The sequence below is a fragment of the Aquila chrysaetos genome, chromosome 6 (assembly GCF_900496995.4).
Source record: "Aquila chrysaetos chrysaetos chromosome 6, bAquChr1.4, whole genome shotgun sequence".
Classification (NCBI taxonomy): Eukaryota; Metazoa; Chordata; class Aves; order Accipitriformes; family Accipitridae; genus Aquila; species Aquila chrysaetos.
In genome coordinates, this window is record NC_044009.1 from 16,250,900 (window position 1) to 16,276,382 (window position 25,483).

The window sequence follows — 25,483 nt, forward strand, 5'->3', positions numbered from 1 at the left end:
CTTTGTACTCTTCTGAAATTGGGTGTGTTGGTTATGAAATTCTTGCTGGCCTTTCAGAAGTAAACCCTGTCTCAGTGACAAAGCAATTGTGATTTTCCTGGTTAGATGCTGAAATCGAGTCATGTAGTGAGCAATAGTCAGCTGAATTAACTCTTGGGCTACTAGTGCCTAGAACTTACCATTTTATTGAAGGAATAGTTTCCTAAGGATCACTAAAAAAGCAATTCTGACAATGTTTCTGGCTTAATAAAAAGTAGGAGGGCAGATAGATTCTGTTCTCAAAAAGATTTCCAGCACAGATTCAAACACCACCATGAAGTTCAAATTAAGTCCGTGAGTGTTTCCAATGTCTTAGGTACTTAAATTCTGAAATTGTAGATCCATTAAAGACAATTTTGGAATTACCTTCGCTGGAACCAAAATCATCTAATTTTTCAAAGCTCAACCATCTTTGGCCTCAGCTTGATTCTTTTTTTTCCAAGCTTTTTCTGTCTGCTGCACAAGATAAAAAACTGTAAAAAGAAAATGTATAAGGAGAGTGTACAATAGATAAAAGCATAGTTACACAGTGGTTGAGTTTGAAAGATATGCTCAGTCTTCTAATCTGTCTGCTTTCAGCATCATGAAAGACTATCCTCCACAATAATCTCTTAAGTGCTTTATCTAATGCTGACACTCAGTGTTCATTGGTACAAACAGTGCTAATATCTTGGCTAAACTGATAGTTGGCAAGTTCTGTTAACGCATGTGAGTTCTCTGTTGTATATAGAGCAGTGTGTGGGGGTGTACCTGCCTCAAAAATGCTTATTAACACAAGAAATATTGAACCAGTCCAAAAAGTTCCTATTCTCCAATTAAAAAAAAAAGTTTTGAACTAAACCCAAGTAGCATGTAGGATTTTCACTGAATTTAACTCCTGCATATACCTGTCATGTCCTGAAGCAGTCCGTTAAGTGCAATTAGAGAATTATATACAGACTTCTGGCTATGAAGAATGGACTTTAAGCATATGACTTCTGATCAGAAAGTTCTTATGAGGACTTCATTTATGGCAAAGAGGAATTTTGGAAATTAGAACTTTTTTCCTTCTCTAATAGGGCATATTTGGTTGTGCTATTTTAAATAAAGGCCATTGTGAAAGGAATACAATCAGTTGGAGTGGTTATAAGAAGTTAGACCTTTTTTCAAAACAAAACAACCCTGGAATTACAATACATAGGTTGTGTCTATAAACTGCCAGCAACTTTTATAATACTGAATAGTTCATGCTAAACTCTTCTTTGTGATAACATTAGGCCAAATTCTCTGCTTGTATCAGGGAATTAAGGTTTCCTGAGAGCTTTGGCCCATCATGGATTGTAAAAAAGCTTACTAAAGTGTCTACATTTATATATATGCTTTAAAAAAGGGATTTTATTAGACAAGTAAGGGGGTTGAAAACTGTACAAATAAATTATGTTCCCGAGGGTCTAGCCCATTCCTTCTTCTTGAGGATATTATCTCAGCAGTACTTACTGCTGTTTGAAAATAAAATGTGGTTTTCATAAGTCATCAGAAACTCTGTTCTGAATAGAGAAATGGAGGACACCCCATTGAATATGAAAATACGTCTTTCTGTATAGTCAGTTTTCAGTGTAGCTAGTTTCACTGCATGATTCTGTAGCAGAGGGAAATGGAGGTAAATTAGCCTTTCAGTAATTGGGTTCAGATTCAGACTTTCCACTGTTTAGCTGAACTCAGATTTGAGGTTTTGTACAACTGGTAGTGACTTGTACTTCTGTTGAGACCTATGCTGTATCTATTTGGAGAACTGGGATTTTTGTTCCATCTTTAGTTGGTTGTATCATACAGCTGTGTATCTTGAAAGTACCTACATGGCTTTAAAATTGTCCCAACTCAATTAATTGTAATAATGGTGAAATTGAACTATATGAAACTATGAAACAGAACAAGGAAAACAGATAGCTCAGTTAGACAGCATTGTATTTTTGGAGCACATCATCCTTTTTCTAACATTGCATGCTTTCCTTTCTTCCCTTTATAGCTGACACTGAGGTGTCTGTTCTGCTTTAGTCTGTAATACATCTTCTGAGGCATGGTGTTCCAAAGAACTCCTTCTGCTGTAGATATCTGAGATCAAAGCCAGTACCTATTAAACATGCTAATGAAAAAACTTTAAAACCGGTTTAGTACATAAGTACATTTCAGCAATAGGAAAATGTTACTCAGCTAACAATAGTTTTCATGTCAAATGCAATGCAAAACAGTTGATATATCTACAGCACAAATTAATTCACTTTATGAAGTGGACTGAGTTAAGGGACATAAAAAGAATTGCATTATGCTATTGTGGTGAGTGTTGAACAGCCCATTCAGGTAGTTTGGATTTGTAATTCTCCTAAGAATATTAGATGTAGGAAATGTTCCAGTTGCTCAATTACATTTAACATGGCAAATTAGTTCAGGCAAAATATAGCTGCCCCATTCAATTCTAAAGTTAACTTTTCATAGAGTATCAAGGTGCTGCGAGAAAATCCAGACTACTCAATCTAATGCATAATTAAAAGCTGTAATGCTGTAAATACATACATTGCTCAGATGTGCACTGTAACAAAGGTATAGCTCATTAGTGTTTGCCTAACTTTGTTTATATTGCTAAGATTAACAGCAATCTAAGCAACATTGCGAACACTACAAAATCCTAAATATTTCTGAATGAGGATTGAGAAAATACTGCGTGTAAAGTACACCTTGGGTAATCTCTGTGGATAAAATGTTACCTGCCGGTGGAAAATGTACCTTCTGTCAGTTTTTTCATCTCCTCCCTAATGTGTCTGTTCCCTGCATCTCGGTGTGCTGAGCTGGGCTGCATGGTTCAGCGCAGGAGAAAAGCAAAGGATAGTTTATGGGAGAAAAGAATAGCACGTGGTCTCCCTGTTATGTTGCTGTGTACTTACCCTATGTCTATCAAACACAGACATAAAAGAACTCCTAACAGCTCTTCCTGGATGATCCTACAGCACTAGTTGGAATGTAGTCTAGAGAAAGTGCTTCTCGTGATGCATAAGGAAGTGTGATCATCCCATCAAAACATGAGAGAATATTATTAATCTGTATTAAAAAGACTAATGAAATGGAGTATGATATTGTGCCAGCTGTGGCTTAGAATTCTCTGTTCTTTCATTTGAATTACGAAGCCGGAAAACCCACAATCAGTGCAGGGCATAGAAAAGATGGAGAAGGAAGTGATTTAAAAGTGTTTTTTTTCATTTCTCAAATCTGAACGACCCGAGGGACCAGTTCAATTCTTGGTTTAAAGAAGAGCAGCCATCTGACATCCTGTAGCTCTCTAAAAAATACAAGTTAAAAATGTCTGGGCTGTGGGGATAGAAAGCACATGATTTTTTTTTTTTTTTTTTCTTTTTCATTTTGATCTTTAACATGTAGGAATTCACTAATGCGGGGAGATTTCTTCCATGCCTTGTAGTAGACAAGTTACATGGGTACATCAAAGGTCTGATCCTGCATCTGTGAGTCTCTATGTTCAGAAGCACCAGTTTATACACATTTTGGTCATGGCACTTCATGGTTCTTACCATCTTTTATGGCATTAAAACAGCTGAGAGATTTTAGTGATTCTGGACCTCAACTGTGCGTGTTGCAATCAAATAAAAATAGCTTTCAGGAATGGCAGCCAGTACGACATGTTGATACAGAAACTGTTTCCTACACAAAAAGTCGTAACACCAGTCCTGAGCATATCTATGTTATGCATTTTAAAGTGCACTGACCAAATATTCTGAAGGGAAAAGGCATATGTTATTGTGGTCCTGGGGCAATACTAGAGTTATAAGATTGATTTTATTTGTTCAGCTATTCTGGATTAACTATATCATTACTCTGCAACACTGCATTATGCAAAGCCCTGATATCCCATATAGTCTCTATCAAAATATACCTCAGTGTATAATTATGCAATAATTATATTATTAATATAAATAATCATAAATATTTGCATTTGTAATTCTCCAAATAAAGTCAAGATGTAACACCACAGGTCAACTCAACCTATGAAAGTGTGCACCAAAAAACATGCTTTAGGATTCCTGAACACAATTTTGTGAGGCAGGTTGTTAGGTTTCATGTTTTGTTACTTAGAAAGTTTAAGAATGGTGTATTTCTACCCCAGTCCCATAGCTTTTCTTCTAACAGGTTGATACCTGCTGAGATGCATACAAACGCCTGGTTAACGCAGGTCAGTGGAGCTCACCAGGTTTGGTCTGAGCCACTTACATAAAAGAGACGTTACAAACAGGGCCGCTGAGGTCAACAGCTGTACAGGGTTCATCTATGTGAAGTAGTTATGGAGCGAGGCACCTACCACTTCAGAAATTACCAGTCTTTCTCTTGAAGTTAAGTATCCGTAGTTAATTAAAAGGGCAATATAATTTTGTGGCAAAATCCCAGGGCAGGTAGGTTAGTGGCGGGGGGGGGGGGGGGGGGAAAGCCTAGAGGTGATCCCGCAAATGCACTTAGTGGTATTTGCGCATATTGAATAATAGTTGATAAGGCACATAAAAAGCCATTCACATTCTAATATCCTTTTACGGGTCGCTGTGTCTATGTGAAGATGTACACCTGTGAGTTTTTCAAGCTCAATTAGAAATATCTTCCTACAAGGTTCCCAGAATTAGTATTGGTAAGGGAAGCAAATACCTTTCTGTCTCTTTAAGAAACAAATAAATCAGAGATGAGTGTTCCCCTTTCCTGATAAATTATCATGTTAATGCTCAGAACTATCAAAATTTATTTCACTTTATTATTGCAACAGAACACCAAATTAAGATTTTGGATAAGTTCTATATTTTTCCTGTGTAATCCACGGCATTCATTATAGTTGAAATAACTAAAATGTGTGGGAGAAGACATTTATTTTATAAGCATTTGATAAGATAATGTGTTTCACTGAAATGTTGAAACAGAATGTAGGAGCTGATTAGACATGCCTGCCGTGTCGCCTAAGCATGAACTTGAAGAACTCAAGGAATCTGGGGAGATGTAATGCTACTGACATTATGCGTGGCAATGTGGTAACTCAGAAATTAAAACTATACACACCACTTATTTTCAAGTTTGGTATCACACCTTTATCTAGCATATAATTAGTAAAGACACCAGCACCCCCCTTCCTCCAAAAATACCCGTCAACCACCCCTACATCTATATAAACTTGAAGATGTTTATCTTGAGCAAAATGTTTTCCCCTGATGAATAACTAGCATAATCAGTTTTCTTTCATTTTAGTATTTTTTTTAATTCCACTCAAATCTGAGCTTTTGATATAAATTATTTAGATCAAGAAGTAAACTTGTGTTTCTAATGGATTACCTGTGGAACAGAGCATGCAGTAAAATGAATAATGGAGGGGAATTTTTAAAAACTGCAAACTGACCTTTGAAATGTCAGAATTTGGATGTTTCTTGTAATCAACATTCTGTGATAAACGAGAGCAGTAAATGTAAAGATCCTTGGTTCAAAGTGTGTGTAATCAAAATCCAATGAGAGATCGATGGCCTTTTGGTGACTTTTTCTGAATAGGTCAAATGACAACATTTATGGGAAACTTTTCTTGTGCTTGGTGGATGATTATAAATGGATTTATTGCATGTTGGTGTTCTAGCTGTGGAGGAAAACTATGCCTATATGTGTGAGGTCTATATATTTATATGCATATGTATGTAATTTTTAGTCATTCACCCTTGTAGGTGTGTAAATTTTACACATAAAAATATGTATACACGTACCTTCATGTATATGTATGTATTGACATTTTAAGTTAATATTGTCATTAATGTTCATAACTCAGTGAAATGTTACTTCAAACATATAAAATGTTCTCTAGTTATTTTTAAGTTCTTCGGAAGACAATAGGAGGATCTAACATGAGTGGGAAATTGTTTTCATTCTGCCAACAGTGACAACATATTGGAAATGAAATTGTCAACAAAGGCTCATATTGCATCATCAGAATCCACTTGACACTTTGTGGAGAGCGAGAGTCTCACTTTCAGAGGTACATTTTAGGAATAAGTCCACCAAGGCGTTTTGGTCTGAGTAACTGTTGGAGAATGTTTTTGTGCTTATATTATGCAAATTAGCACCGAAGAGTCCAAAGTGATTCAAAATTGTAAATGAATAAGACGTACAGTCACTGCCAGGACATCAGCTTTTTTATGTCTGTCCTGCAGTTTTGTAGTTCAATTGATGAAAATATGCTATTCTATTGGTCATTTTTCTGAGTGATTGATATGATTTTTTTTGTGGCAAAAATGCATACATGTGATCAGCTTTCAGCAAGGACCTGCTCTACCTGATTTTTTATCTCCTTATATTCTTAAGAGCAGCTATTTTCCATGTTTCTGTGGAAAAGAACTGATTATGAGCTCTTACACTTCATTACAAAAGCTTCATATGCGTGTAGCTTAAACATAATTGCTTAAAAAAAATTCAATTATTATATCAGTCTTATTGTGAATTACTGGGAAATCACATAGATAATGTTCACTTTGGCTGGACTGTGTTTTATAGGTGTGAGAATTAAAATCAGATACACTAGTTGCAGGAAATAAACATTTATTGAAATATTTAATGAAACGAACAAAATAATTTGTTGAATATTTGACTGTTTAAGGTGTACGTTGTAATTTCTAATTAAATGCTGTTATACTTTTATGAGTTCAAAATGTCTTCCCCAAATTCCCGACTGCCAGTGAAAGCATTTGACTTGTCTTATATAAGATGTTATTTTAGAAAGAACTGGAAAGAGTGGGGGATTCTGCAGTGTATGGATGCTGTATTAGTAAAGCTTGTTCTTTTATGTAGTATCAGCTACAAAAAGATAATTTGTAAGGCATGTTATAGTTCTGTAATTTTTATGTTGCCTCCAAAATGCTGCATGTTCAATGAAAACAGGAATCCAAATACATGAGAGAGTTTATTGGCAGCTCGGCTCTTATTAGACACCAGAGCATCCACACAGAAATACTCTCTCAAACTGTTTCTCACTGAGGAAGCTCAATGAGAATTGGCACTTTTGGACAACCGGTAGTTGAACCACAAAGCATAAATCCCCAGGGACACACTTTCAGCAGTTTTACTGTTCACAGAACTGTTTGCTGCCTTAATGGAAATTCAAATGGAGATCCGGGAGCCCAACTCAGTTGTTTGCTCCTTTTGCATCATTCATCGTTAATGAACTAACATGGATAATAATATAATTACTCTGATCATAGTAAACAGCTTTGATGGCTCTGGTGACAAGTGCCCTGCTCACATGCTCCTTGCTCTACTGGGTCTGTGCTTGTAAGAGTAAAAATGGCATGAGGAGGGGAAAAGAAGAGATTTAACCAAGTAAAATATCAGCTATAACTGGACATAGAAATAAATCTGTACAAAGGTAAGCAGTTTTTACCATTACACCCCAAAGAGTTGAACTGCAGTTTAAATTAAATGAAAAAGACTGTTTCCATATGAGAAAACAGCACTATGTCTTAGGTGACGTATTTCATTGATATGCAAGTATATAATGCCGAATTGTAGTGATAAAAAGCACAGGTGCTCTGATCTTTAAGTGGCCTGTTCTATTAATATTTCTTTACGGTATGCAGCATTAACTATTTTTGGAACTATCCTAAACTTAAATGTGTCAGTTATTATTTCATACCATTATTCTGCAGTCTGAAGCTTGAGCTACAAGTTGTGATGTGTTGTGTTTTTATTTGCATTACCAGATGATTTGATATTGCAGACAAATGGGAGCTGGAGTCAAATTTTTCTGACATGGCTGACTGATGCATTTTATATTAAATAAAGACAGTAGACACAGGCCAGGAATATTGTATCTCATGATTATTATAACTTGTGATTGAAAGATGGGTTACGTTAAGACAGCTTTGTCACAATCTTCCTTTGAAAGACAAACTAAATATCTTTAAATTCAGGCAGTATACACAGCATGTCAAGCTCTTGTCTTTCAAAGTAGTGGAAAGAATTGCTTCCTTCCTTAATAGTTTTGGTCTTCACTATGAAATAAACTTTTACTAAATGATTCCTCTAGCAATAGGATGGATGAGAATAGTAAATTAGAAGCATAAAAGTTAGTGAATATGTTAAGAATGCAACCATTTATTCACTTATTTTTATACTTTGGATAAATTTTCAGCACTGTGTCCATGTGCCTTTATTATACTAAGGAGATTTGCATTTTAATGCACTGCACATAGCAAACCTTTATAAACCTTTGCCAAAAATAACAAATGTCATAACCTTGCATGCTCCAATCTATTGTTTAACCAAAAAGGTATGAATATGTCTTACGACCTTAAATCTATCACGTTACATACTTTGGTATTAACACTGGAGTTAATGTTAGCAATTATATGTAAGATGGCCCGCTGTTTGGGGATTAAATCTTTGGACTGACTTGTCAGGTAAGGAGAAAATATTCAGAAGAATAATGACTTTCTTCATGTGAGTTAATGTTTTGCCCACAGTTTTACACTTGTCTTGACAAATCTTAGGTTTTTTTCTAAGTATCAAAGAGTGAATCAGGCACTTGGAGATGCAGTTACTGAATTTTGCTTTCATAATTTAGTTTGCAAATGTATATTGCATTTGCAGATAGTGAGGTCAGGCCTTGATTTAGCTTTAAAAATACCTGTCATGGTAAAATATTTGTCAATACAAATTGAAACAAATTGTTCAGCTGTCAATGGAGAAGAATATTTCAAGACTTTTTTTTTTTCTTTTTGGCTGGTACTTTTTACTGATAAAATCAGTGTGGTGTTTACCTGGGGAGATGCTCTGTTGGGGATATATTTTGAAATGAAGTGGAAACAGAATTCTGAGACTTCTTATGAAGTGCTAATGCTATGAAACAGATTTGAGAGTTCTCAGGAAGTTGCCTTCATTCATACATGAGAAAAGTTTATCTAATTTATGTGAATTTTAATGTTTATCTCTTGTTCTCTTGTCTTCTCTTCAACCTCAGTGAATTCATAAACTTTTCGTGATGCCCCATGTAAAAACTTCTGTTTGTACTAGAATAAGCATCAGCTACTTCATTAGTTGTGTGAGACTGTCCTGGATTTTATGAACAAATCAATTCTGGTTCAATAAGATTACTATTGGGCTATCAGAAGCTGCCAATAGAGAGTGTAGCAATAATAAGCAAAATTCTTTTAAAGTTGTGGGGGGTTTTTTGTTTGGGTTTTTGTTTTTTTTTTTGTTTTGTTTTTTTTTTGTTTGTTCGTTTATTTGGTTTTTTAAAGAAAGTGTACATGCCTGAGTTAAGATTTCTCTCATAGATTTATAGGCTCCAGACTTAGTATTAGAAAGTGTGTGTTTTGTGAAAGTTCATCTAAAGAAACAAACCCCACCCAGTCGGCTGTTAATGGCAAGCATATCTGAAATACCATCAAATACCACCGTTTTGTCCTCCTGGTATATATGTGTCTTTTCACTGTGTTTGGCCAAAGATAATTATGATGGTAAGTAGTGTAAGAGTTGTGTTTTTGGGAAGATGGTAAAGATATTTCAACCAGTATAATCCTAACATTTCTGTAGCTTTACCTGATAAGGAAGTTCTAGTAGAAAAAATGCTGTGGTAATTTGTAAAGGTAACTTTCTACTATCATTATATTTTCAATTGCTGAATAGATGTATGGCATTGAGAAATGCCAGTTTCAAAAGAGAAAGGTAGTTTCAACTTTTTTCTTTTCAGTGGTTCTTTAGATACTTCCATAAAAAGTTTGTCATCATTTTGCTTTCATCAATCCTTTCAAAATGCTGATGCTACCAACTTTCAGCTTTGTAGAAATAAACAATTCATGTTCATACAACACAGTTCTTGATGCAGAAGTGTAGATATCTATAGTTATGTGATGGCTTGCTGTTTGAAAGGATATTTGAAAAATTGAATTCAGATGCACTGAATTCTCTCAGGACCATTTCATAAGTTTGACCCACAGAAAAATTTCAGAAAAGAAAATAAATACTTCCTGGCTATTTTAGGCTTTTTAGTCTATAAGCACTAGACTCAGCTCCACTTAGATGGGAAACATCAGCCTGATGTAATATAAATTTTGCATTAGCACAGAGCAGTTGAAGAAACCCTTAAACAACTTCTTACAGGTAGGTTAGCACACAGAGGAAGCATGACCAATGCAAAGGGAAAATGTCCAAACCCACCTATGGCACAAAAAGCTTTTGCTACCTCATAGCCACCTATTTTCAGCTCAAGTTAGTATATACCTATGTCTTTGCATGGGTTTTAGCATGACAGTCAGTGCTGGAGGGTGAAAGAAGGCTTGAATTTTATTCAGGTGAAGGGCAAAATGCACTTCTCTGAAAACTGTTAAAACCATGAGGTTTGCCCTGGGCTAAGAGAAGACAGCAACTCAGCACTAACAAAGCTAATACAGAAAAGCACACCTGTCTTTAATCGGAATATAGCACAGGCAATATGCTTTAGTGTGCGAGCAACTGCAGCTGTTTTTCTGAGTTTTAGTCTCCATCCCGGAGCTACTGTTGTCCAAAAAGGCAATAAAAGTGACATTCCCTAGCTTTTGCTTCTCATTATTGAAGGTGAAAAATGACAAAGCAAACAAAACGGGTGGTTAGAAATCCTTAACCTTAACGGGTTCATTGCTGAGCTCAGCTCACAAGGAAATTAGGGTCTTTTTTTTCTCAAGGTTTCCTTTACACAGAAGGAGATAATGAGAGAAAAGGATGCCAGATATGGGAGTAAATAGGGTAAAAAGTAAATTAGACTCTGAAGATACAACTTCATACACTAACATTAACCAGCTGATGAAAATGGGATTAACAATGTCATCTATATAATTATTTATTTGCTGTTTATAATGTTTGTGAAAATTCAGATGAATAGCAACCTTTTAAAATTTAGTTTCTTAACTATTTAAACATTTTTAAAAAAATCAATTGCAACAATAATAAAAGATCTTGAAGTCTGCAGAACTAGGACTACGTTTTTTTTTACATTTTATCTTTTACCTGGCTGACATTACTAGGACATATTAAACTAAGGAATAAATACACAAAATCAATGTATTTTATGTTTATATTTATAAAAACTTTGGGAGAGATTTGTGTATCCTTTTCCTTTGAAAGACTGCAGAAAAATTGCAAGAAACATCACAAATGGCCAGAGGACACTGAATCTGAACAAAAAATAAAATTCAGATGTTTAGCCTGTCTATATCTCTGTAATAAATCTGGTATCAACATGCTGAAAATTTTGGTATAATTAAATTTGATTTTTTTTTCTTTTGTTCAGGGCTGTTTCTGCTTAGAACTGATAAAATATTATTTTTTCCAGTCTACATTATTGCAATTTTAAAATTTTCTCTTTGAATAATTGATTTTGTATTTTATGTTTTATCTGTGTACACATTAGAGTATTTGAAGCACAAGGCATTCTCTTAATGTATCCAGCTGTAGAAAACAGAGGCTATTACATTGCCACAGTTGCTGTAAAGAACACTGACATCCACATTGGAGCAAAGATAATAAAAATAAGTTATTCTAAATTGTAAAACATATGGTAGATTTCATTGACATAAACCTAGTAATTGGCATTGTTATATAATGGCAATTAAAAATCACTATAAAGAATAAGGTCTGATTCAAAGACTACAAACAAGGCTAACTGTACAAGAAAAACAAATGTCCTTTGAGCGTAAATGGAAAGAAGATGATATTCCATTATTTGATACACAAATAATGGAGAACACACAGCATAAGCAGAGCTTTCTGAAAGCTACAGCAACTTGAAACTATGCCACGGAGAAAGCCGGATGAGTGAGAAAAGCTATGTACAGATCCGAGATACTAGATTGAAAAGTGTATTTACCTTCTGCTCTTCCACCTAGCTCAACACAACAGATTATGAAAGACAAAAGCATAGAAGACTACATGGCTTATTTGAGATGAGGTTTTCTGTACCTTTTCTTGATCTTTCTCTTAGCATGTATTTTTCTAACTGTCCTGATTCCTCTGCACTCTTTCACACATGACTAATGAATATGTAACTTTCTTTGAGCTCTCCAACTTTTCTGCCATCTTCAGAGGTCTTTGAACTGAACCCTTCTAGGCATTCCCAAAGGACTGAGGCACTCCGAAATCCTTTTCATGTCTTTATGTGAAGATACTTTATCTCCCTTTTGTTGTTGTTCTAATCTGGTCTATTATTCACACAGAACCTTTATCTGCTCTTATGCCCAAGAGGTGGCGGATGAATGTAATTTTTCTGCAGCCCCCACTTCCACCCACCCCAATTATCTCTTTAAAACCCTAAGGATTTTTTACTTAATTCTCTTTTCATGTGTCGTGATCATTATCTTGACTTCATCCCATTAATTGCTACCATACATCTTTATTGAATATTGTAGTCTGAAAATGAAATGCAGAAAAACATTGTGGGCTTGATCACAAACATACTCAGTTAAATGTAATCTTTCCATCTGATTTTCAGTGGATTTAGAATTAGGTGATAGTTTCCCTTTGAAATAACTTTCCAACTAAAAAAAGTAGCTAGGCTTCCAGAAAAAGTTTTAATGTTATTTTCTGGATCAGTCCTGAAGTTCTTTGTTCCAGCGAAACCCTGGAGGCTGGATAGCTAAAGGAGCTTTGAATTAGCTGTCTGAAACTAATAGCATTAAATCAATTGCTACAAGAATATATTTAGGCTGAGCATTAATAATATGGGAGGCTGGATGGCATAATGATGGAGCACTGGCCTGGGATTTGGGAGATCTGGACTGCGTTCTTGGCTCAGCCAATAACTTGCTGGGCAACCTCAGGAAAGTCACTTTACTTACTTTTGCTGTATTAAAAAGTTCAGTGTGGAAAGTGTTTTGAACTCTTCTGATGTCAAGTGTTACGTCACCACCATATATATTATAACCCTGTAGGTGAAATGTATTAAATATTAAGCAGAATGACAGTGGTGAGTGCCTGTGGTTAAAGAACTTTTTATGGAAACTGCTTGAGACTCCTGTCAAATCTATATTTCTGTAACAATCTCATACAAGAATTGGAAGGAATATGAAGATGCTGAAAGGTTTTTTGTCTTACAAATAGCCCTTTATGCTGATAAGAATGGTTTAATAATGATATATTGTACCATGTAAGACAAAAGTAGAAGGACGTATTGAGTGGCATTCTGCAGGAGTTTATTCTGGTTATTGCAGTAGTCAGCCTTTTTATTAGGGCACAAAATAAGACGCACCAGGAAGGAATATAGAGAGTATCAATGATGATGGAGAGTGCTGGTCTACTGTTTTAGATAGCAATTTTATTGATAGGGACCACTGAGAAAGCTAACATACTTCATACCACTTTTTTTTTTAAAAATTTTTTTTATTTAATGGATCAGAGTTCAACTGTCAGTAGGAAGATCAGCTGCACATTACCAGTGGCAAAAAGGCAGGATTTGGGGGGGAGAAATCATCAGAGACAACTGAGCAAGGTTCCATTTTTTAAATTCATTGGACTTGGTCTCTCTTCACTGGGAAGCTAAGAATCAGGTGAATCAAATGGAGACATTAAAGGTTATCTTTGAGAAAGTGTGGAGGACTTATGTAGTCCCAGACCCTGAAAAAAAAGGGGGGGGGGAATCAGAGAAATTAAAGACTAGTCAGCCTTCCCAGAAAAAAATACTGAGGAAGCAATCAAATTGTTCCTAAGGAAAAAAACCCAAATGCAAACCAAAACAAAAACAACCCAAGAAAGTGTGAAGCAACAAAGATCTGTCAAGGGTATATTATCTGAGTTTCAAACCAACTTTTTTCTATGAAAGAATAGAGCAGCTATAGTAGAACTAGTCAGTGTTGTGTACTTTGACCTTTGTCAGCATAACATGGCAGCTTCAAAAGTAAACTGGAGAAAGCATGTCTGTAATTAAACTGCCCTAAGGTTGATACAAGACCGTCTGGAAAGCCACATTTACAGAGAGGTTCTTAACGATTCACTGCCAAACTATCAAGCAGGATCCTGTGTACTCTTTGCAGCAGAACTGAACATTTTCATCATTAACTTGGATGATGAAACAAAGGCTATGCTTAGTAAATATGCAGACAATACCACCCTAGGCAGCTTCAGGCTTGTTGCAAAATTAAGAAAAAATTTCAAATAACTTGATAGTTTAGAGAAACAGTCTGAAAAACAGAGTGGACTTGAATAAGGGCAAATATGAGGTGCTGAACTTTTACAACGATAACCAGCTGTGCCAGTTCAGAACAAGCCGGGTGGCTGATCTGCAGGGGAAGATCTGGGGTCTTACTGAGCATCACTAGTGGAAACACTTAAACGCTGTCAAGCTGTTGTGCAAAATACAAGCACCCCCTGGGTGCACATGAAGAAACACGCCCTGCAGGGTAAGTGAAGGCACCCTGGTGAAATCCTATGTCCGTTTTCAACACTACGCTTCGTGGAGGACGAGACTGGAGAATGGCAAGTGTAAGGCAATGATAAGGACTGTACTAGTGAAGATTTAATGAACTGGTGTTATTTCATCTGAAGAGAAAAGATGACCAAGGTGCTACATGGTAATTGCCTTCAAATTCAGAAGACACTGTGCAAAGATAGGGCATAATTTTTCTCCATGTCCAAGTGAATAAGTCATGAAGTAATGAGCTAAACTCGATTTGAGCAACCAATTTAGATTAGACATTAAGAAAAAGTTTCTAACAATACGGGTAGTTCAGTGTGAGAATAGATTCTGTACTCTCCCCAGACAATCTCCATAACTGGAAATTTTTAAGAACAGGTTAGACTAATGTCTGAGTGATCGCTGTGTAGTTGACTCAGTCCACAATCCTACGTCTCATCAGGGAGGGCAGACTAGAAGTTGGAACAGCTACCTGGGATGTAGCTTTTTGGGCTTTCATTCCGGTCTTTTTTTTTTTTTGTCTTTTTTTTTTTTTGTCTTTTTTTTTTTTTTTTTTTTTTTTTCTTTTTTTTTTGTTTTTTTTTTTTGTCTTTTTTTTTTTGTCTTTTTTTTTTGTCTTTTTTTTTTTGTCTTTTTTTTTTGTCTTTTTTTTTGTCTTTTTTTTTTGTCTTTTTTTTGTCTTTTTTTTTGTCTTTTTTTTTTTTTCTGGTGCACGTTCTGTCTTCTACTTCTGTTGCTACTTCAGTGTAATTTATATACAGCTAGTTTATGATAGTTTCATTAGAAGGGCAATGTAAATAAAAGTGGTGAGAAAAATATATTAATGTTTGTAAAGTACTTTATGAGCCTCAGCTGAAAGGCAGTATATAAGCACAAACATTATTATGGGAAATCAATGAATAAAGTAATAAACCAAACTGAATAAAAAAATGAAACAAAACCCCAAAAAGTGCTATACTCTGCACATAAAAGCCATAAAATATATATTAACCTTAAATAATAACAGCCCATTTTCAGGATTTGTTTTTTTTTAAAAACTAATTAAGTCTCTTTCATTTACCAAAGTTCAAACAATTAACCACAAACCTATGTAATCAAAAGTAAAGTTTATTTCTTATTATCTATTCATATTGCAATCCTAGCATTTGAGATGATTACATGCTATATATAAACACATACCTACTATGTAATCATTTAAAGTGCTGGAAACAGCATACAGGTAGCTCAAAATGAACACTGTATGCACAGCACAGAACATTAATAGCATTCCAGAGTGTGTCACATTATGAGAAAGTCTAATCTGTCCCTGAAAGGAATTTGACTTACTCATTAGTGAGATGAAGAAAAATGATTACAGTGAACTATTTTTTTTTTTAACATCAAATAAGGGATAATCTTACCTTCATGATTTTGGTTTTTTTTTCCTTGAAGAAAAAACCCCATGTTTTGAAGAAGAACCTGTTTTTAAAGCAGCTGCAACCAATCAATCACACTTGAATCCTATGGCACTATTTTTGTTGGTTTTACTTCATTGGTTAATTTTAAGATGACCTAGTCCACTTCATAGTAAATAAATATGAATTTCCTATTTCTGAAATGGGAGTTGTTTCTCTGGTACATGTCCAGCACTCTTTGGATAGTTAAAGAACCAATAAATATGCAGAAGAGTTAACCAAAGAATTTTTTTAGTTGGAAAATTAATGAATAGTTCAGGCAACAGGGTTTGAAGGAAAAAGTAAAGGATCATAGCTTAAAATGAGCAAATTTATTAATCAGGAAGAAGGTAGACCGACAATCGAAATTTTTTTGTTCATTAACATTTACAGGAGATATAAAAATGCATAATAACACAAATACACATCATGTGAACAGCCTGTTCTTTTCCTTTCATAGCCAGGTTACTCAAATTTGTACTTTGTGTAATACTAATCCCAGCTGTAACTGGAAACAGTTCCAGATGCAGCAGCAACTTAAGAAGGACATCAGGAGAGGGTCCCAGAGGTAGTTCATGAAATGAATTAATGAGAGTTAATAACATATTCTACATTTACAAGTCCTTTCATCTGAGGCTCTTCTTTATAAATGTTGCCGGACTGTTGCAACAGAAGAAAAAGTTATTGCATAAAATTCTGAGGAGTCCTACTGAGGCGGTGTAGTAACTAGGCATCTAATGACCAAGTCACCTTAGAAAAGAAGACTTCAACACCTCAATTTTGATGAATTTATAAGCATTTAGATGCTTTCAATGCCTCCCAATTTTCTTTATTAAAGAAGGTACAAGCACAGAGAGCTCAGTTCTGTTCTCTCACCCAGCTGGGAGCTGTTGGCACCAACAAAGCTTAAATCTGTGACATGCTGAATGCCTTCATAAAATAATCAGTAGGAATAGGAGACATCTTGTACCTGCAGCACCTTACAGGATTTATATGGTCAGAATCAGGCCCAGAAATATGATGTACGGGAAGTCACGTAATTGCGACAGAGAATCAAGGCTATAACCATGCCTATACTTTTACCACAAAACTATCTTCCTGCAGTCACAGATTAATAAAATCCAGGGTAGGGCTTGGAGAAAAACAACAAACCAATTAGCTTTTAAGGATAAGTGAAGAAACCAAATAAAAAATTTGGGCTATCTAGGCTTTTTCAGGCAGAGAAACAACATTACTTGGAATACTTGACCATGTAAAAAGCCACAAAGATTGAAGCAAAAGTAACAGGTATTGTCAAGAAATAATACTGTTTGCAACAGTATTTTAAAGGGAAGTGAAACAAGGGGAAAAAGCCAGAATTATTTACTTTGGTTTCTAACCTTATTTCCGATATAAATAAATTCCAAAACATAAGAGAAATTGCATTATTTTGGTGGAGAGAGAATCAGACAAACCATTTTACTTTCTTTTGTTTTCTCGTTTCTTAGATACTTCCTGGAGGACTTGGAGGACTGCCAGAACTGTCATGAGATGGTCTTTTGCCCTCCACCACGGGAAGAAACAGGTCAGTTGTACGTGTTCATCAAAGAAAGTTTAAAGATTTTCTTTTAAAGGAAGCTTCATCTATAAGCCCAGTGGCTGTGGCCTAAAACAATAGCAGTACCCACAGTGAATGCCGGGGGGGGCACCCTGGAAAAGAAGAGAGGTCTGTTGATATTTGATGAAGGGAAAAAGGAGGAAGTGAAAGGATCAATAGGCAGATGTGGAGCAAGGTGGTTTTACACATGTGTGGAAGCACTGACCAAACACAAACTGGTTACAGAGCTGTCAGGACTAGGGTCAAGAGCCATTGGCAAGCCAAGAGGGGCTGGTGGAGCAAAGGAGAGCGACGCATAGGCAGTGGACGCATGTCACAACACGAGCTCTGTAGCAGTTTAAATTGTTTTACTGGTGAACTCTCCAAATTTAAGCCTGGGTCTTGCTGACGTTTGGATCTCAACAGTCGGGACTCCATATATGTTTTAGGGCAATGGTACAGATACGTAGTTTGCACTTAAAACAAAGTATGGGAAGTGTTATGGTCTTAGATCTGAGTGGTCATTTCATGACAAGTCCTAAACGGACAGCTGTTATGACTATCATCTGGAAGGTGGGTTTCTTCAACAAACATCATATTACTTGAGGGAAGAAAAGGAGAATTATCTCCTGAATGAAGCTGAATGGTGATTCAAGGGGCTGTTTCTTGAGACTACAGAACCATGGAGTGGATCACCACTTTTTGGTTAAAATTTGAAGTATTGTAATCTCTCAATGAGTGAATGCAGTGAATTGTGGGAGCATAGTTGGGTTCTCAGTTGATGGAAATAGGCAGAGGGGGTCCGTGCTGTCTGAGGAAGCTTCCCAAATGTCTAGGTTACTTAAAAGTGAAATACAGTAAGACTTCTTGGTAGTATTTGGTGTTGGGCACTGATGTAGAGTACAGCTTCTCAGAACTGATGGTTTTATGGTTTCAAATAGTTCACTGGGATGCAATTTGGCTGGTTCAACAGATCTTGGCTCAGGATTTTACTGTGTTATGTCATGTTTGTACCAGTTCTTGCTTTTTGGTATTTAGCTGTAGTCTCTGCGCTCTATGCGGTAAAGGATAGCAGGAAATTGTGAAGATATAAGTGGTAATGAATCAACATCATTGTCTGGAAGCTTGAAAGTTGCTGACCACTGCCTCAAACAGATAGTCTCTTCAAGAGAGTAACTGGTTGTCAGAAATCTTCATGTTTAGGCAGAAGACCAGATTCAGGCTGTCATTTGTCCTGTAGTTTAGAGTGGAGATGTGGAGATTTCAGGAAGAAATGTGGAGCAAGGGCTTTGGGACTTCAGCATTTCCTGATTTGTCTGGTTGTCAGTCTGAATACTTCATCCTGATTCTGACATAGGTGTTGGTGAATTTCTTTATGATCCCCTGTGATAATCTATAAATGAGCATAAAATCATCTCGATCTGGCTCTGGTTTTACTGTCAGGTGAAAGGATCGGAATTAAATGTCCTAGCTAAGATCTCTTCTGGACTTGATTTGTGCAGAGAACACAACCAAAATTGATTGAATATGATAGTGTTAATTTATTCTTCTGATGTTGGAACCTAATGCAAGACCCCGAATTATTTTTCAATCAGTATCAATGAAAAATGGGGGAATACATTGTGATTTTTTAAACTAAGACACTATTTATCTGCATGTTCCTTTTGACTTAAATAATGTCTAAGCTCAAAAAAATCAGGAGGCTGTGCTTAAAATGTCTAAGTCAACTATAGTACCATCCCTCTGAGGAAAGACAGTTTTACAGTTAAATCAGAAAAGTTTTTACGAAGTATCAAACTTCCCTGTCAATATACTTTGCCTAGCGCTTACTTTAATTCCCAACAGAGTAAAATAAGGTGTTCCTATTTGATAATATTTGGATCAGACTTACAGTGAGTCATAGTACTACAGTACAGTCTTTTTTTAAAAATTCTTTTATAATTCCCAGTTCCTTTGTAATGTTGACACAGCTCCATCTATCCTGAATTCCTCTCAGATACACAAGTCCTGTGTCAGGACTCTGTATTTCTAGCACTCGGATGTGATGCTTTTGCTGTTATCCTGTTGCACCACATCCTAACGTAGTTTTCCCAGTAAGAGGAAAAGAGGTGCAGAGAGCAGAATAGCCATGTTTTTTTTAATGCAAGGCAGAACTGAAAAGTAAAGTATCATCCGTGGGCTGGAGGGAACAAATAGGCTTTAGCTCGTAGTTCATTCTTCAGGCTCCTTCCCTACCAGTGCAACTGGAGAGCTGTCATTAGTGTGGCACAGACTGCTGCATATCTGAAAGATGATCGTATAATGTGTTTTTTTTTCTTCTGAGATCCACTCTAAGGAAATAAAACGCCTCTATTTTTTCACTTCAATGCGTTTACCGGTAGATGGTGCTAGCAATTGCTCCATTCACGGTGGTACCATATGGTCCCGAGATCTCAAAAAAGCCATGTTTTATGACAGCAGCAAGAATTACTTCTCTTTGTGAATCTATAGTCTGTCAAAGAATTTATGTTAGGCCTTGCTGACGTGCTGTCATTTTCATTTAAGCTGCAGGTCCTCTGCAGCAGTCAGCTCCACAAAGGGTCTCACCTCGTCAACAACAATTTCACACAAGTGTGAGATTAGCAGAGAAGCTGCTGAAACAAAAGATACTTGTTAAATACAGCAAGGGTCAGCTACAGAAGGTTGATGCTAGATGCTTCTAAAACGAGGCTTAAAGTTGAACGGAAGAAGTGCAAACTCTTATTAGGAGTGACTGCCGCCCATGCTAACTCGTGTGCTTTGCGAACCAGGAGTTTGGCAACGGTGCTCGGCAGCTCCCAGGATGTTCTTCAGTAGAGGTGGAGCACAGACGCGGGAGAGATACTTAAATCAAAGTTATAGGGCAGGAGCCTGCTGATCATCAAGCTTCCTATTAATAGATGCATATTTGGGAGGTGAGTTAAGAAGCCTAAAATCTCTCCCATAAATCAATAAGCTTGAAACTGGCTGCGACAGAACCTTTCTGTGATGCACCAGGAAGGTGCTCAGCCAGGTCCTAATGTTAAACACTCCTCAATTTTAAGGTCCGAAAACAAGCCAAGGTACCAAAGCCCACGGCCACCCTTTCACCAAAATCATGGAGCTACACTATTTCACTTACTGTTTGTGTAGGTGGAAGAAGGCGGTATAAGGTGCTGCCCAAGGGAAACCTGCAGGTCCAATTCTGAGGGCTGAGCACCCAATAAAGACAGACTGTAGGGAGGGGGAGAGGGAGGGCTAAGGAGGTGATGAACCAAGACGGATTTTTCTGCTAATAATCAGGTCTGATTTTTAAGAAGTAGGCATTTAGCACTAGTCTGTGTTCCTTAGCCTGGTGTTGTATTATTCTGGTGTACATTGAAGCAGTGTCTGGGCATATAAATTTCACAAACATAGCAAGGGAAGCGAGTCTTCGGAGACCTTCTGAGCTTAGCAGAAATGGTAGGAAAAAATGTTATTACCGTTTTACAGGTAATGTTTTGAAACTAAGACAGACCGAGAGTTAGGTGGAAAGCAAGTTTTCCTAGACCTCAATTTTAGCATCTAAATCTAAATTATCCATTTTCCTTTTCCTCCTGTAAGATAACCACAGCTGTATTCTCAAACTAATCTGAGAATTCCCAACTACATCTTCATGAAAACCTGAAAATGTAGTATGTGCAGTTTGCTGGCTTGATTTTTCAAAGCGCAGAGCATTCAGCAGTTCTCCGGCATTTTTGGGATTACTAGCTGCTCGGCATTACATCAAGCTTCTTATTTAAGTTTCTGAAGTGTGAGGTTAGAATCCTGGTTTTAGACACAAATTTTTGCTTTGAAAATTGTGGTCAGCAACTGTATGGACTTTAAAAAAAAATAAATTATCCTGACAAGGGGGTTCTCCTGAGTCTTAACACTGGCAAGTTTTTAATTTCTCTTTCTTCCCTCCCAGGGAAAAGATTAACTAAAGATACAAAGCACAATAAAACTGTCAGATCAGATGCATGATATGTGTAATTAATGGTATAGAACAAAGCGATAAACCCTACCCTGAAAATACTAAACCTTTTTTTTTTTCCTGAAGTTGCCTCTTGCTTTCACCCTTCCAATTCCTGTAGGACAGTGTAAGGTGTTTTAAATTAAATCAGTTACTTCAGGGCAAGAAAAGAGTGCCAGTGTTTCAGTTTTCATCTGAACAGAAACATTTTGGACCCTGCAAAAGAATCACTGCTAGTTTGTGGCTTTCCTTTGGCCTGCATGTTCGCTTTCCTGTTTTCAAAAACTACTTGCTCGAGATGTGTTGAACTGATTGTTGCTCTGCCATGCTGTCAGAAAGGTCACACCGCATTGCATTCCTGCAACACAACATGATGAAGGCAATCAAAAGTGAGGGGCTCATATCTATGGCACATTTAACAGGTGCAACAGCAAATGTGGACATTGTGTTTTCTTGAAGGATTGCTGAGAAAGCAAATTATGTTTCTGATGCCTACCTGAAAGCCATATTATGAGCCTTTCATCTTTAATTAGCAGGTATTCATACAGAGAATCAGGATATGGACTTTGCATGGTTGATGATTTTATGAATTTAGATTTTTTTTTTTTAATCAAATCTTGATTGTTTTGGAAATCCTTGTTTACCAAGTTGGTTTGGTAGGCAAAGGGGAGGTTTTTTTATTCTTGTGGAGAGCTATAAAAACATCCCATTTAAGGGTCAGATGGCACATAATCAGCTTCTGTAATTGTAGGTGAAGGTACCACTGAACCTTTATTCTTGTTTGGCTTCCTGCTGGTCTTAGCAACTTTTAATAAAATACAGCAAATAAAGGGGAAATTGCTCACATACAGAAAAATTATCACAAAGAAACCTGAAGAATAATATCCATCAAAATAATTACTTTAAAATTACCAGTCAAGGAGTCAAGGTCCATATGGAGAATCTTAAATTTGACATGGTCTCTATCTGCTGAATAGTTTCATTCATACAACCCAAATGTGCCTTGCAGACAGTCTGGGTGCGATCACAAAGATTCAAATGGAGACGAAAGATACAGGTTAAGGCCTGATAAATGAAGAAACATACAACCTATAGGGGAAAAATCCAGCAGAAAGTACTTCATGTAGCCTACAAAAGCCTATTAAGCCTTTAATAATTATACTGTGGGACCTTACCGAATCACAGAATGGTTGAGGCTGGCAGGGACCTCTGGAGGTCATCTTGTCAAACCCCCTTGCTCAAGCAGGGCCACCTAGAGCTGGCTGCCCAGGACCATGTCCAGACAGCTTCTGAGTATCTCCAAGGATGGAGGCTCCACAACGGTTGCGCTACAGTGAAACTTTTGAACCAGGTATCAATCGTATACTGAAGAAATACTCACTTTTTGCTGACAGAGGAGCTGCTGAAAAAGGCTAGTTAGTAGTGCACAAGGGCATGGCCTGAGCAGAGCTCTCTGGCACAGTAATACACCTGTGCCTTCAGGTATTGATTTCTTTATTTTATTCCTCTAAATAATTACTTTTAAAACTTGTCAGATAGTAATTGTTTAGAGGAATAAAATAAAGAAATCACAATGACACTCTTGATCTCCTTCAGGCAACAGAACATTTTGGCTTGTATCTCTGAGGGAAAACTGGAAAGTTTAAGAACTTAATTTTCAAATTAATATTTTGAATTTTTCTTTTGGCATTGATACTAATATATGCACTATGTGTATGCCAAGTGTTCTGCACGTCAGAATATCATCACTAATCTTGGGAAACATGACTTCTTTTCAGAGAAGGATTCTAAGGAGTTAGCTGTAATTTGAAAATTCTCTGTATTTCAGCAGGGTTCGGTACAATATGGAAGGCCAATGATGACAGAGGCAAGGCTACACTATGGGATTAATTGTCTGTCTGGACCATAGGACCCAAACTCCTGGAAGAAGCAGCACTGTCCATTCTGTGAAGTATGACTGACAAAAAGTCTTGACCTTGGGAAAGATCTGAAGTGAGTTCATAAAGGAGATGCCATTGGCATCGCTTCCTTTCTTACATGACCTAATTGCATGGAAAAGCCTGACCTAGGGTTACGTGAAACTGAAGAACAGTTGTTGAACAGTGTTTGATGTTGTTTGGCATTTGCCGATTTTATTGTTTAGTGTTTCTGTTGGGTAGTTAATGTACAAAGTGGAGTATGTGAGCCAAAGGGAATGTTTTCTGATGCTTAATGCAGGGACAATAAGGAAGTCAGAGAAAGTCCACTCTTAAAATCTCAGTTCATGCACTCTCCTTTCGAAATCCAAGCAGGTTTCACTAACCCGCTGCGTTTAATCTCAGTATCTACTCTGTCATTAAAGCACTGATTTGTTCTTCTGTACTGAAAATTACACTGTTCTCATGGAAACTGCCATCGCTTCTGAAGAAGACTATATCTAGCCTTTTAAACCTTTATAAGTGGACATTAATGGCATTATATAACTTTAATGTAAAATAAACAGGAATGCTTGGAAAAAAACAACTGCATTCACAGACTTTTATTAGAGCCAGTATACAGAGAGCCTGCATTTGTGTGGCTGAGGAGACATGTTTTACCTATGTTTTCTGAGGCAAGTGTGCCATATAGTTTTATTTCTGCCAGAACGTGTGTTATTAATTTATGGAAACTAAAGGCAGAGCGAGATCTGGAAAAGCATTTTTTTAATGGCTGCAATTCAGGCATCTAAAAATAATACATCCGGGTTCTTTCTGTAGCCTATTGTTTGTGTATTTTCTTTTTCGTTCTTTCTTGAATGGGCTAGTAATTTTTTTCTGTGTTTGGTAAGGCTACTATTTCAGTACAACTCTGTACATGAAAAAGTACTTAGAAACATCTGCTCTGAATTTGTTTTTTATTTAATTAACAATTAAATGCCTTTTTTTTTTTCTGGTGAACATAGCAACTTGAGTTGACCTCATTTATTTTATTCAAAAATTTAAGTACTTTAATTACACCACTGCCTTCCTCCTCAGACCATTTTAAGACGATGTAGTTTCAATTTGTATAGCTTCTCCTCATATTGCACATATTTTTAATCTGAGGTTCCAGCTTATTAACATCTGTACCACTTTACAGTGCTACAGGACACTATTAGACGACCAGGTTACCAGAATGGAATTCAGCAGACAGATTTCAATTTCCTTACCCTTAGAAACAGGGCTCCAGGTACCAGGGAGACCTATTCCTCCTCATTCTTTCAGGGTCTAAGTCTTTTACACTTGGTACTTCATCTTTATTCCAGACACCAGTATAGCAGACAAGCAAAGTAACTGTAAACCCTTTTCATACAGGGCTTATCTTCCCTCCTTGATGTCTGCATTTTATATCATACATCAATTTGTGGTCATAATCGTACAATGTACAAAACACCGGTTTTCCACTGAAAGAAAAGAAAATTCTTGGCTTGGTTCAGAGCAGAGGTCAAGCACGCCTCTTTAGGGTCATAAGCTGTAGGCACTCCCTATATGACAGGACTGTGTTTTGCCCTTTCTGCATTTTGGGGGGTGTGATGTACCAGAGAGGGGTTCAGGACAAGGGGCTGGGGTGCCCCCCCCCCCCCCAGCGACACTGTGCCACTTGTGCACTGGCAAAGCGCAAAGGGTTACAGCTCTCAAGCCCAGTAACCGGTTCACTCACCTGGCAGCTGAGCCCAGCCAGCATCTGCTCCACTTCTGGCAAATGCACTGAACTATACATAGCAAGTTCATCAATTACTACAGAAGAGCTTAAGAGCCCTTCTTCCGCCTAGTTCCTTCATCATCTTCATCCCAGAGTGCCTTTTAGCTATAACGCCTGGGAATTTAGACAAGTAGTTTCACATCTTGTAGAAGAAGAAATTGAAGATTTATAGTGTGAGCTATCAAATGATGAAAGAGGTGGTAGTGGTTCCTCCTCCTGCTATTTCGTGAAATCTAATTTCAGTCTTTGAGAGCCATTTCAGTCTTTGAGAGCAGTCTGGTTTGTTCCAAACCAACTAAAATACTTTGTGTGCG

At 36.8% G+C, this 25,483-nt stretch overlaps 1 long non-coding RNA gene across 3 annotated transcripts; it reads left to right on the plus strand.

The window, feature by feature from the left end:
• The first annotated feature begins 4,604 nt into the window (after positions 1–4,604).
• On the plus strand, positions 4,605–24,094 carry LOC115342781. Of its 3 annotated transcripts, none has more exons than XR_003923896.2 (5): positions 4,605–4,699; positions 5,976–6,073; positions 9,366–9,548; positions 17,391–17,467; positions 23,299–24,094. It is a non-coding gene; the product is annotated as an uncharacterized LOC115342781 (long non-coding RNA). The 3 variants fall into 3 exon arrangements; XR_003923898.2 differs by having other exon boundaries at positions 23,302–24,094; XR_003923897.2 differs by lacking the exon at positions 9,366–9,548.
• The last annotated feature ends 1,389 nt before the right edge of the window (positions 24,095–25,483 follow it).